The sequence below is a fragment of the Oncorhynchus tshawytscha genome, linkage group LG05, assembly GCF_018296145.1.
Source record: "Oncorhynchus tshawytscha isolate Ot180627B linkage group LG05, Otsh_v2.0, whole genome shotgun sequence".
Taxonomy (NCBI): Eukaryota; Metazoa; Chordata; class Actinopteri; order Salmoniformes; family Salmonidae; genus Oncorhynchus; species Oncorhynchus tshawytscha.
In genome coordinates, this window is record NC_056433.1 from 47,026,065 (window position 1) to 47,039,570 (window position 13,506).

Consider the following 13,506-nt stretch of genomic DNA (forward strand, 5'->3'; position numbering starts at 1 on the left):
ATTATCGCTGGTAAGGCCTATATCTACTCTATGGCTGCATGTTGCTTACACTGAAAGTGAAATGCTGTCCACGGCATCATTCATTGGTGGGCTCTTCAGGACCTTGGACAGCTGCCCCCACAGTCTCTTAATCACACCACCATCTCCGGTTTCAAATAAAGAGGAGGGTTGATATCTCTGTCAGTGTTTGCTGTGCCTTTATTTTTGATTGAGTAGCCTGGATTAGCCTAATTCGGGCAGGTGATTGATGGCAAATCAATCAGGGGAAGCCTCTTTTTGTAATTAACATTACTGGCATTTCTTTAATTTATAGCTGAAAAGTACTGCATTCCCGAAATTAATTGCAATGATCTCGCAATGCATAACTGCATATTTTGTCTCCGATGGGCATGGCACCAATACTAGCATTTATGTGGTAGCTACATTTTGAAACAACTGTGACCAGGTACATCATTTAAACAAAACCCTATGGCTACTAGTGCAGCGACTCAAATTTGCCCCTTCAATTCGTGACGATTCTTCTTTTACTTGCACCTAGGTGTCTACTTTAAGTGGCATTGCACATTCAATCTCACTCTCCCTAAGCATTCACTCATCCACACCTCATTCATTTGATTTGGATTCCCACCTACTGGATTACTGAGGGTTTTTTTGCGCAGAGAAGACAAGGTTCTCATGCATGACAAAAGGGGCGCAATATTGTAAGTTCCATCCTTCTTTCCAAACAATAATTTGATGCGCATGCATTATTTTGTTTTTCACTACAAGACTGAGCGGGTGCATTTCTGCCTGATCCTTCTCGCGAGTGGGCTACATAACCGTGACGATACCTCACCGGATGATAGTGGCTATTATTGTACTCTGACCTCTATTGAAATGACTATCCAGCACCAAGACTGTTGCGTCCTTCCAGAGGCACCGCGCGGGCAGGCTACTCATTGGATGAACGTCCGCCGCAATCCGTAGCCTATTCCAGTGCCCTTTCCTTCTTATCTTCTCGGAAATGCAATAACAGTTGGTGGCTTTTATAGTGGTAAAACTCAAGAGGAATACTGCAAGTTGAGGAACCGAACAATGTGACACGTACAGTGCCCGACAAGTAAGTATAGCCTGTTTTGTGATGTGGGACTCAATTATCGGACGACGCGGAACGACACAACCTCGTTCAATTATTCTATCCGTTCAGGAAAACCTGAACAACATTCCTACTTGGTCAAATAAATCCAGACGTTCGATTTAGGTAGGACAGCATTGTTTATGGACGTGTCTGGGATTGCTTTTGTTTATTGACTTGACAGGTCTTTAGAATATATGGAGATTATGAAAATGATTCATGCGGCGATGGGGAGAATTTAACTTCAATGTGTGCCACAGGGCTGGATCAAATATTAGGTTATAATGTGGTTCTCTTGAGTCTATTCCTGCAGCTATTTGAACGTGAAATGTGCCTGTCATGGGTATCAGTAGTGGTTAATGGAGCCCGGGGCGCATAAAATCAACTGATTGTAGAATATATATGACAAGAAACTGAACCCATCACACAGGCAGCACAAATCTGATATTTTTTTCAGTAATATTTATGTAACCAATCAGGTCTACTCTGAAAAAGATCTGACGGGATTGGTCAAGAGACCAATTAGTGGGGAAAGATCAGAATTGGGGTGCCAGTGTAAACAGCCCATGCAGTGCTTGACTTGGACTGAAATAGGAGCTAGTATTAATTTTGGGTGCCAGTACTGTTTATATTGAGGTGCAGGAGCTCCACAGTACTTTTGAGCTAATATTCAATAAGTGTTACAGGACCTCAAGCAGTAGAAAATGGGAGGTGCTGGTACTCCGCTCAGGTGAGCTCCTGCCCAAGTCAAACACTGATCCTATGTGTAGGCTACCATTTCCCTTTTCACCTCACACTCCACATAACTATTTCTGTGGACCATCGTATGATGGGATAGCGTAACAGCACTGACCCCGTATTCTCTCCCCCCTAAAATGAAAAACATTTGTGTATTTTGGGGACAAATTGCTGCTTCCATGACTGTTATACTGAAGAGGAAATTGGTTATGCACACACACACACACACAGAGCCAAATGAATTGGTAATGGTCCAGGTCCGGATGTTGAGCCCACTGACCCATGGGAGGGGAAAAAGACAACTCGATAAGAACACGATTGATAAGGTCTCTATCTTGCCATCTCTCCCTGATTCTTTCACCTCCAGCAGAGGCAATGCTGCAATAGACTGATTTCCCATGGGACTCTGCATTGTTGTCCATACTTGGCTGACAGGATATGAGACCAAGAAACCATATCCACAACAGAGAGAGGATATGCCACGTGATACTGGTCTTACAGTGCAAGCCCAGAGGCTTCTGTTGATGGAGCTGAGAGCCCATGTCTTGAGTGAGGGTTCACTTACCCGTCTTATACGGCACACTGCGTCGCTGAGCGTTTTCCGCTACGTTAGCAATCAGTGTTTAAAGTTCAAGCAGTTGATGCCGCAGTATTTATCCATGTAAGAAACTCTGAAATTAGAAAGGTAGTGAGGCGACCAGCAATCAGATCTTAATAACGATCATGTTTGAACACTGAGATTTAAGGTAACATTCTACTCCTCATATGAGGATGAATCACTGCCACTACTCTCCAAATGTGTGACATATGCTGTCTTTGTTCTAAAAGCGTAATGTCGCTCATATCAAGAAATATATCTTGCATTTTAAGTTTTGAGATCTCGGTGATGATTAAAAACACATACAGCACTTCAAGTGAAAAGGCATTCACTAGAGGAGGACACGCTTGACACCGCGGGAGAGGGCTTCATTGACCACTCAAGCGGCTAGCTAGCTGAACTAACATGCGCACTGATATGCACCACCTTTTATCAGACTCAGAAACCAAAGAGTGGAAAATCACTTATTAGTTGCTGCTTTCAGTTGACAATTTAATGCTACATTTTAAAAAAAAAGTTGATGTTATCCCCTTCTGGTTTGGTATCAGCTCTCTCCCATACTTGGCATTGAAAATGTATCACCCTCTCACCTTGCATTTTGGTCACGTTTCCAAGCCACCTCCTGACGGTGCCATAGATGTATTCTCTCTGAGAACATGAAGAGATGAGTGCTTTTTTTCAGGGAAATGGAGGAGGGGAGCATTTCAGCTCGAATACTTGGTTACAACTACCCTGTGATGGAAAAATATTGTTGCAGAAATGATATTTAAATGATTGAAAAGCCAAGTTTTTAACATTTGCATGTTCCAGGTGTTTCCAAGTGCAAAGTTAGAGGCGGCTCTATCAAAAGATTCATGTGATTATCTAACAGGAGAGAAAGAGAAACCTGGAGAGCTGAGTGGGAGCATTCGACACCCAAAGACCATGATGAAACCATGTTTCTCCACCAGTTCTAATGTAATTGGACAAAAAGTGACAATTATAACAAGGTTATAGCTGGAGGTCTGCTTGAAGGCAGAGGCGAATGGAAAGGGAGGACGACTGCAAATCAGTTCTGCTCTGTCTATTCAAACACTGCTACGGCATGCAAAGTGCACCAAAGGTTTGGCCCATTTCTATAAGATACAAAACCATATAGAATATTTAACGATCAATCATAGCTAGCTGTTGCAGTTCTGCATTCGGGGTGAGGAGGTAGATTTTACCCAAGGGAAAGCACTTTTGTGGGGTTTTCTGTTTGCACAGCAGCTTTTTCGGGTTGGTGAACGTACCGTGCTGCTCAGCCGAGTGCTTGGGGCCATGCGCAGTGTGAGTGGAGCAGCAGAGCATTGAAACACTGCCAAGGCCAATGAAGCCTGTGAGGCCAGAGTTGGAGGCAACCTGGAGGCAGATCCCTGGCACAGCACCTCACTGGAACCTGCATGGCTCTTGGAACAGTGCTACTGTACTTGGGAGTTGCTCTTTTCTGCTAAAATAGCACTTTGCAGGGGGGTTTATCTAGGGTGACGTGACTCATCAGCTACACTCCAGTTCTGTTGCTGTTTTTACTTTGGAACATTGAAGCCTTTTTCAGAAACACCTCCTATGATCTAATGCAACGTTCGTTTGTCCTTAGCCGGTTTCAAACTTGCAACCCCCTGCTTTCCACATAGCTGATGTCTTGTGAGTGTTTGGGTGCAGAATTGCTGCCTATTTGTGGACCCATGTACTGTAGGTGCTGACTCCACATTCGTGGTAGTGGAGTAGAGGAGAGTTATCCACATGTAATCATATGTGATTTTGAGAACGAGTGAAGCGCTATATCAATGTAATCCACCAAACGATTCATTTGTATCAAATGCCCAGGCTGTTGGTAGGGTTGTAATGTTCTAACTTAGACATTTTGGTTGCTACACTGTCCCCTTTTTCAGAACACCCCCTCTAGTCCATATACCTCCCCATTGTAACGCCATCCCACTTCTGACACCAATCGGGGAGAGTGGGGTGAGTTGAGAAATGTTTTCCATTCCGCGTCACTCCATCAAGTGAAATATAGTAATCTGTCTAACATGGATATCAACATATATTTCAGGGTGTTGTGTATCCCTGGAAATAATCAGAATTCACGTCAACATTACAGTTTTGAAAACATAGCTTGTCCAAAAAAAGTGATCTCTTGGCAAAACTTACCCCTTGTATGAGGTAAGTTGAGCTGGGGGCAGGGTAAGTTAAGCCACCTACACATGTACTGAAGGAAATATTCCCACTATCTTTTTAAACCATGTCTATCTTTATTTCCCAAACACAATTCAACACAATCACAATCGCTTGGTCTTTGAATAATTTTAAGCATATTTTAACACAGGCGTAACACCTAACAACACACTTTGTATTTAAAAAAAAAACATTTTTAACATAGGCCCGGCCCTGTTGTTACACGACAATTTGCTCACTTTGCCATTGGCTCCACTTACCCCAGGGCAAACAGTTTGACAATATTAGCCCACACAACTACAAGGATGCACTTTCATGCTATGTTTAGGACCTCATATTGAAGCTTATAGAGACCCCAACTAATGTACAGTTGAAGTCGGAAGTTTACATACAAACTTAGGTTGGAGTCATTAACTCGTTTTTCAACCACTCCACACATTTCTTGATAACAAACTATAGTTCTGGCAAGTCGGTTAGGACATCTACTGTGTGCATGACACAAGTCATTTTTCCAACAATTGCTTACAGACAGATTATTTCACTTATAATTCACTGTATCACAATTCCAGTGGGTCAGAAGTTTACATGCACTAAGTTGACTGTGCCTTTAAACAGCTTGGAAAATTCCAGAAAATGATGTTCTGGCTTTAGAAGCTTCTGATCGGCTAATTGACATAATTTGAGTCAATTGGGGGTGTACCTGTGGATGTATTTCAAGGCCTACCTTCAAACGCAGTGCCTCTTTGCTTGACATCATGGGAAAATCAAAAGAAATCAGCCAAGACCTCAGAAAATAAATTGTAGACCTCCACAAGTCTGGTTCATTCTTGGGAGCAATTTCAAAATGCCTAAAGGTACCATATTCATCTGTACAAACAATAGTATGCATGTATAAACAACCTGGAGATCAACCTGGAGATGTCTTCTAGAGATTAATGTACTTTGGTGCGAAAAGTGCAAATCATTCCCAGAACAACAGCAAAGGACCTTGTGAAGATGCTGGAGGAAACGGGTACAAAAGTATCTAAATCCACAGTAAAACGATTCCTATATCAACATAACCTGAAAGGCCGCTCAGCAAGGAAGAAGCCACTGCTCTAAAACCGCCATAAAAAGCCAGACTACTGTTTGCAACTGCACAAAGGGACAAAAATCATACTTTTTGGAGAAATGTCCTCTGGTCTGATGAAACAAAAATGTAACTGTTTGGCCATAATGACCATCGTTATGTTTGGAGGAAAACGGGGAGCCTTGCAAGCCGAAGAACACCATCCCAAACGTTGGACCTTACTTGCCTACCACTTTTCCATGTGGTTTCTTCTTTCACAGACTTCATGAAATGATGACCTCTTCATAAATAGTTGGTCAAATTATACATTTTGTGTTTCAACTTGGCTCAACTTATCCCACTCTCCTCTATGCTGCAAAGCAAGGGGCTAGTTCTGGTCCCTAGATGGTACACGTGCAACCTTGGCATTGAAGGAGTTTTCTCACACATTAGTCATTCAAAATTTTGAAGATGTGGGGCTGATTTAGCGAACTGCACACTTTTGTGTGGAGAAAATCTCGACTAGCCAGGATGTGTCCTATAAGCATTTCCCATCTCATGGAACCTCATTGAGTTAAGCCCTCGAACCAGTCCTCTTCTTCGGGGCTCTTTGAGTAAACAAATGTGAATTAGGATGCTCTAAGGCGTGTGCTGAATAAGGGCTGAGCACTGCTTCGCTGCTGTACTGCCTGTGCTAGGCCTGACATCTGAAGCCGTCTGCTCGGCTAGTCGGCTGTCCTTGGAGTGAGAGAGCGAGAGAGACAGGCAGATGAGACATGCAGAAGAAAGTCAAAGCCAGCAGGGCAGAACAACATTTAAACCTATTCTGGGATGGTTGCCGTCATGTAATAATTGGGGCATCTCCCATCAGCATTACTGTAACATGGTCTGAGAATACTAACAGAATACCAATACTATTACAGTAGCATTGGCTATCAAAATTGTTACAAGGTTTTAAAAACAATTTTAATAAATGCAACAGTTGGACAATGTATGAAGATATTCCTATCCATTAGATAATGACATAATTATAGCACATAAAACAGTTTATGTTCAGGGATTTTGGTGGGAAGTCAGGTATTCAATTTATTGTTAAATTGCACTTTTTTTTCTTAAAATACATTCCTAAACATTTACAGTAAACTGTACATACACTACCAGTCAAAGGTTTTAGAACACCTACTCATTCAAGGGTTTTTCTTTATTTTTTCTATTTAGAATAATAGTGAAGACATCAAAACTATGAAATAACACATGGAATCATGTAGTAACCAAAAAGTCACCCTTTGCCTTGATGACAGCTTTGCACACTCTTGGCATAATCTAAACCAGTGATGGAATGCTTTTCCAACAGTCTTGAAGGAGTTCCCACATATGCTGAGCACTGTTGGCTGCTTTTCCTTCACTCTGCGGTCTGACTCATCCCAAACCATCTCAATTTGGTTGAGGTCAGGGGATGCAGTACTCAATCACTCTCATTCTTAGTCAAATCGACACGTACCGCCTCAGCTGTGGCCTCATTTATAAATGTTGCCTACACACAAAATATGCCCCAAAACATATGCTCGACAGTTACCACGTAAAAGTTGGCATTTATATAAACTGAATTTGACGTGAGAATGTGCTTGTCCTCCTGCAAACTTTAGACCATGCATACACACAGTTTCTAGTGGTTGAAGAATTGCATTGCAAGAAGGCAAAAGTAGCCTAGTAGACTTGGGGAAATCGGGAATATACACCCAGTGTACAAAACATGAACATCTTTTTGCCCGCAGAACAGCCTCAATTCGAGGTATGGATTCGAGGTATGGATTCCACATGGTGTCGAAAGCGTTCCACAGGGATTCTGGCCCACTTTGACTCCAATGCTTCCCACAGCTGTGTCAAGTTGGCTGGATGTCAGTTGGGTGGTGGACCATTTGTTAATACACACAGGAAACTGTTGAGTGTGAAAAACCCAGCAGCGTTGCAGTTCTTGAGACAAACCGGTAATCAAATTATTATATGTTTCCAATTTACAGTATTTATTGTATTTCCATGATCACTGTTGAATAAATTCTGACCATGATGGTTACATCTTCGTGAAATAGCCTATAGGGATACAACATGTCTCATTTAATTGGACCCACAGTAAATCAAATCAAATTTTATTTGTCACATACACATGGTTAGCAGATGTTAATGCGAGTGTAGCGAAATACAGTAGTTAATACTGTAGCTAGGTCGAAAAGGCTACTTAACAGCTTCTACCCCCAAGCCATAAAACTGCTGAACAATTAATAAAATGGCCACCTGGACTATTTACATTAACCCACCCCCCACTTCTGCTACTCGCTGTTAATTATCTATGCATATTCCCTTTACCCCTGCCTACATGTCCAAATTACCTTGGCTAACCTGGCACATTGACCATGTATATAACCTCGTTATTGTAATTTTATTGTTACTTCAAAAATATATATACTTTAGTCATTTAATAAAACATTTCTTAACTATATTTCTTGAAGTGCATTGTCGGTTAAGGGCTTGTAAGTACGCATTTCACCGTAAGGTCTACAAAAAATATTTATCCATGCGATCCGAAGCGCAGTTTAACAGTAAACCAGACAGTTCACGTTTTCCATTGACATTTGAAGGCTACGTTTGAATATTGTAATGCCACATTTCTCGAGTAGCCTAGACAATGTTTCATTTATAAACATAATACATACAGTATATCATTACCATTGCAACTTTTCTGGCCATGATGAGTTCATATTACCATGCGCATCGCTTTTAATTGGGCCTGTTAGATAGGCTATTACAATTTCATTTTTTTTGCTCAATTCATCCTAAAGGGAGCGCGTTTATAACATACCGTATAATTGAACAGGTGAACACAGTTTATATTTTGCACTGAAGTGTGTAGGCTACCACTAAGTAGGCCTACTTTTAGTTTGAATGTTTTCAGAGTTAGACGTTTCAGAAATTCGCGGTCAGTGCAGCATATTTTGGTTCGGGAGAAAGTAATTGCAAAACATTGGCGAATTCAATCTGTTTACAGGTCGAGAACAATTTACAATTGAAATCGTCAGCCACATCAAATGTCCCTGAAAAAAAAAAAATCTGCCAACACCTCCGAAGATATTTGATCAAGTTCCCCATTGATATTTCCTTTAGAATTACTATGTCAGTCTAATTCCAATACTTCCAAAGTATACAGCAAATAAGGGTGTTATTGTCACTATAAAAGGTGAATGATGGGCGTTATTCAGACAGAGTTATAATCCTCGTTAACGCGCGCACACTTTTACGTCAGGTCTGATTTATTAGAAGAAACGGTGCATGCAGATATTTAGTGTAGCATTTAAACAACGGTTATAAATGAGGCCCTTGGAGCTTGAAATGGCCTGGGAGCGGAATGGAGATGGAAACAGATGCTCTTTCTCTACACAGAAGAACCCTAGGATTGTGGAGGACCATCTAGACTATATCCCAATGAGATGAATCTGTACAGTAGTCATCATTCACCCAATGCTTTTATCAAGGATGGAGGGAAATCCTTCATTACACTCTGCACCTAAATGACCAGGAGAAAATCAAGTAATTGAACTGAAATGTTAGCCAATGCCCCGCTACCTTTATTTGTGGTTAGCTGCCAATTACCTTTTTGTCCTGTAAGCTCAGCTCAGTCAATGTATCAGATGGGTTTTTGCTGCTCCTATCTTAAGCAGTGTATGTGTGCACTTGCGCATGATGCGGGAGTTTGTGTGTGTGTGTGTGTGTGTGTGTGTGTGTGTGTGTGTGTGTGTGTGTGTGTATCCCAAGCTGGAACCTAATCAATTGGTAGTGTTTGCTCCCCTGTCTCCTGGTGTTAGCATTGAATCCCTGGTTTACTCGTAGACTACCAGAAAAACCTGTAACAACAGTAGTATAGCCTGCCCACCCGTTGACTTAATTGTTTTAAAGAATGTTAAATGAAGAGGCAGAGTGTTAAAGAGATGATCTGGTGAATAGGTTGTGTTTGAGAATGTGGTGCTGGCTTCCCTCCAGGCAAACCTTAAAACCCTATGGTTGATTTGAGGTGGAATTCTGAGGTAAAATGTAAAAATGTACAATGACGTTTAAAACGTTAGTCATAAGGAAACAATGTTGTTCTGCCAGGTAGGCCCGTTGTGAGACGACATAAAATACGCAATAGAATTAACCCTTCTTAATTGAGTCTCAGGCTCTCCCCCTCTCTGTTCTCTATCCATCCAAACATACTTGAACACAAATAAGTTCAAGGGAAGACGTGCAAAGAGGACAGCCAACTGTAGCTCCTGATAACAGAATTACAGAAATTACATTAACTCTGTGACCATGAATCCCATTTGGGTTGTGTTTTTTTTTTGCGTGAGATATCAAGCTCAGGCATCCAATACAGTGGCAAGGCTTGGAGGCTTCCACAATATAATGTGCTCCCAGCGCCCACTGAGAGATTTAGGGGGATGCCACATGGTAAGTGGATTTTAGTTGGGCTCTGAAAAATTAAGCTGCTCGTTCGTAACACGTTTCAGTCAGCTGTTTGAAGTAACAATCGAGGCCAGAAGACAAGTCTCTGTCGCTTAGAATGGATTTGCAATGAAGACATTTATATCCCAGAGATGGATGCCAAGGTTTCTTTGCTAATGATTCAACATTGATTGAAGAATAGTATGCAGAGCATTAAGTCGATCTATGGTTATGAAAGAATTGCGTTATTTGTTGTTGAGGCTAGCTTTAATGTGCTATGGTTGGAAGACTGGTAGGCTATCTTCTGAGGACAAAGAACCACAAGGATGTAGTTATGGTGGTGGCCCAGAGAGGGGTTAGGTTTGACTGACAGTCAAAGATATGGCAATATTCCCCGGGGGGAGAGCGAGAGGCAGTGAGACAGACAGAAACAGAGAGAGAGGTTGTGTGTCTGTGTGTGAGAGAGATAGAGATTGTGTGTGCCTGTGTGTGTGTGTTCGTGCACTTGTGAGCGATGTAATGTATGTGTGAGAGAGCGAGATAATGTGTGAGCGAGAGAGCGAGGTAATGTATGAATGTGAGTGAGAGAGAGGTAATGTATGAATGTGAGTGAGAGGTAACGTGTGAGAGAGAGTGGTAATGTATGAGTGTGTGAGAGAGTGGTAGTGTACAGTGCATTTGGAAAGTATTCAGACCCCATTACTTTTTTCCACATTTTATGTTACAGCCTTATTCTAAAATGGATTAAATAGTTTTCCCCCCTCATCAATCTACACACAATACCCCATAATGACAAAGTAAAAACAGCTTTTTCCATTTTTTTTTGGCAAGTTTATACAAAATAAAAACAAATTACATTTACATAAGTATTTAGACCCTTGACTCAGTACTTTGTTGAAGCACCTTTGACAGCGATTATAGCCTAGAGTCTTTTTGGGTATGTCATTACAAACTCGGCACACCTGTATTTGGGGAGTTTCTCACATTCTTCTCTGCAGATCCTCTCAAACTCTGTCAGATTGGATGGGGAGCGTCACTGCATAGCTATTTTCAGGTCTCTCCAGAGATGTTCGATAGCGTTCAAGTCCGGGCTCTGGCTGGGCCACTCAAGGACATTCAGAGACTTGTTCCGAAGCCACTCCTGCGTTGTCTTGGCTGTGTGCTTAGGGTCGTTGTCCTGTTAGAAGGTGAACATTCGCCCCAGTCTGTGCTGTGAACCCTTATCTGAGTGCATCTGAGCCGGTAGCCCAGCGTATCCGACACATGGGGCTCGGTATGTGGTAATGTGATTGTATCAGTGGAGGCTGCTGAGGGGAGGACGGCTCATAACAATGGCTGGTACAGAGCGAATGGAATGTCATCATATATATGGAGACCATGTATAGGATACCATTCCACCTATCCACTCCAGCCATTACCCCGAGCTCATCCTCCCCAATGAAGGTGCCACTAACCTCCTGTGGATTGTATGTGTCATGTGTCGATGCCCATGACCACTACACTGTCCTGTGATAGTGTTCAGTGACAGTGTAGCGCCACTAGGCCTTTGTGGATCTGATGTTTTGTCACGTATTAACTGGAAGTGATGTGCTTTTCTGTATCAGGTTTTGCACGTAGGGACCGTTTCTGACCTGAGTTGAGCATGCGTAAAATGCAACGTAATTCCCATTTTCTGTACTTTGAACTGAGGCATTTTTATTCTGACCTTGAATTTAAGCATAAGAGCTACTGGTAAGATTTAAGGTAATGAGTCATCCGTTTGGATAAGGGAATTGGAAATACACATGACACTGTTTTTTAGATCAATTGACCCTATAATGGCTGGAGACAAATGTGAATCCAGTCACATGGCAGCAAACTGAAGCATATCAACATATCACCTTTCCCAGCGTAAAGTTAATGAAATGCTGTGCCATCATGCAAAATTTTCAGAATGAATCAAACCACCATTTTCTTTCTTTCGTGCATAAAGGCTCCCCAAACCAGTTTTTTTTTTTTAGGATTCATAAATACTTTCCTCAATCGAAATAATCTACAATGGAGTATTTTTAAATCTACCAATTGGTGCTGAAAAGGAGATGAATATGCATATATTTAGATGGCTTTCTTTCATTGATCCCTGATATTAAGGACCTGTTCTCTCTGTGTATTCTATGCAGACAAAATTCGAACTAAAAGGTACACCGTATTTAAAGGGATGGCTTAACATAAATGTACTGAAAACCTGATTGAATGAAAACTCCACCAGAAGATATGTTGGCCAGCAACTGTGTGTTTTCAGTGGATACATGAAATTTATTCCCGAGCGCACAAGGTAGCCACATCTGCAGAGAGTTTACGCGACTGAATAAGGTAAGTGTGAAAGATGTAAATTCGAAATTAGAATCGAGTCCAAATGGAACACACCCCATCCACCGTCAATGTGTAAGCATGACTTGCTGAATAGGAAAGATGGGGACATATCAGAACCTTTTGGCTTGTTGGTTGTCTTAACCTTCAGTGTCTTAACCAACTCAATTCTACAGTTTGCTTCGATTTTTGCAACCCAAATGGCACCCTATTCCTTATATAGTGCACTACCTTTTGGGCCCTGGTCGAAAGTACTGCACTAAAAAGGGAATAGGGTGCCATTTGGGACTCAATCTGCAGATAGTCTCTATAAAGAACAATAGAGACCACTGCTGTTGGTGCTCAACATTAGAATTACTCATAGTACTTCTTTAAAGGCTCGCTGGACTTTTAACAGTATAAACACTTAATGTCATGGTGGAGGTGGGAGCAAGGGAACAGTGCTGGATGAAGAAGCAGCAGGTTGACTGGATGAAAGACAGCGTGGTAGTGGGCGGGAGTGGGCGGGAGGATGGTGATGGAGGTGAAGAGGATGATGGGACTCGAAGTTACAGGAGGGTGTGTGCATGAGCATATCAATGATGTGTGTGTGTGTGAAGGGCTGTTTAAGGAAGATGGGTTTGGTCAGGGTCGAGGAAACATCTCCCCAGTGTCATGGCAACAGAAACGTGTGCGTGTGTCAGCTCATCGATCTGCACACTCATAGTGGCGATAGAGGGAGAAAGATGGAGGGCTGTGTTTGGCAGGGACCGAACCACAGTGCCACACACACGCTAACAGTAGCGTTATTATACTCAATCTAGGTTTTATTCACTTATTATCAATAATATAGAGACCTCCAGACATACAGCATTCCAAACGTGTAACCATCTCAATGTTCATATCTGTAATTGTCTCACATACGGACTAATGAACCCCTTGCAATGTTCTTCTTCAACGGCTGCAGTGTGCATAGGCACTTATTCAATCCCAGCTTTAACACATTGGAAAGCA

The 13,506-nt window shown here is 41.9% G+C and overlaps 1 protein-coding gene across 2 annotated transcripts in view; it reads left to right on the forward strand.

Annotated features, from left to right (window-relative positions):
* The window catches only part of LOC112250680 (protein FAM163A-like), a 30,752-nt gene that overhangs the window by 7,262 nt on the left and 9,984 nt on the right, over positions 1 to 13,506 (forward strand). The window contains exon 1 of one of the 2 annotated variants that reach the window (XM_024421025.2): positions 558 to 1,099. The exons of the other annotated variant lie outside the window; for it this stretch is intronic. The gene's annotated coding sequence lies outside the window, so the exon portion shown is untranslated. Of the gene's footprint in view, positions 1 to 557; positions 1,100 to 13,506 lie in introns of those variants that run through there. 2 annotated transcript variants of the gene reach the window in all.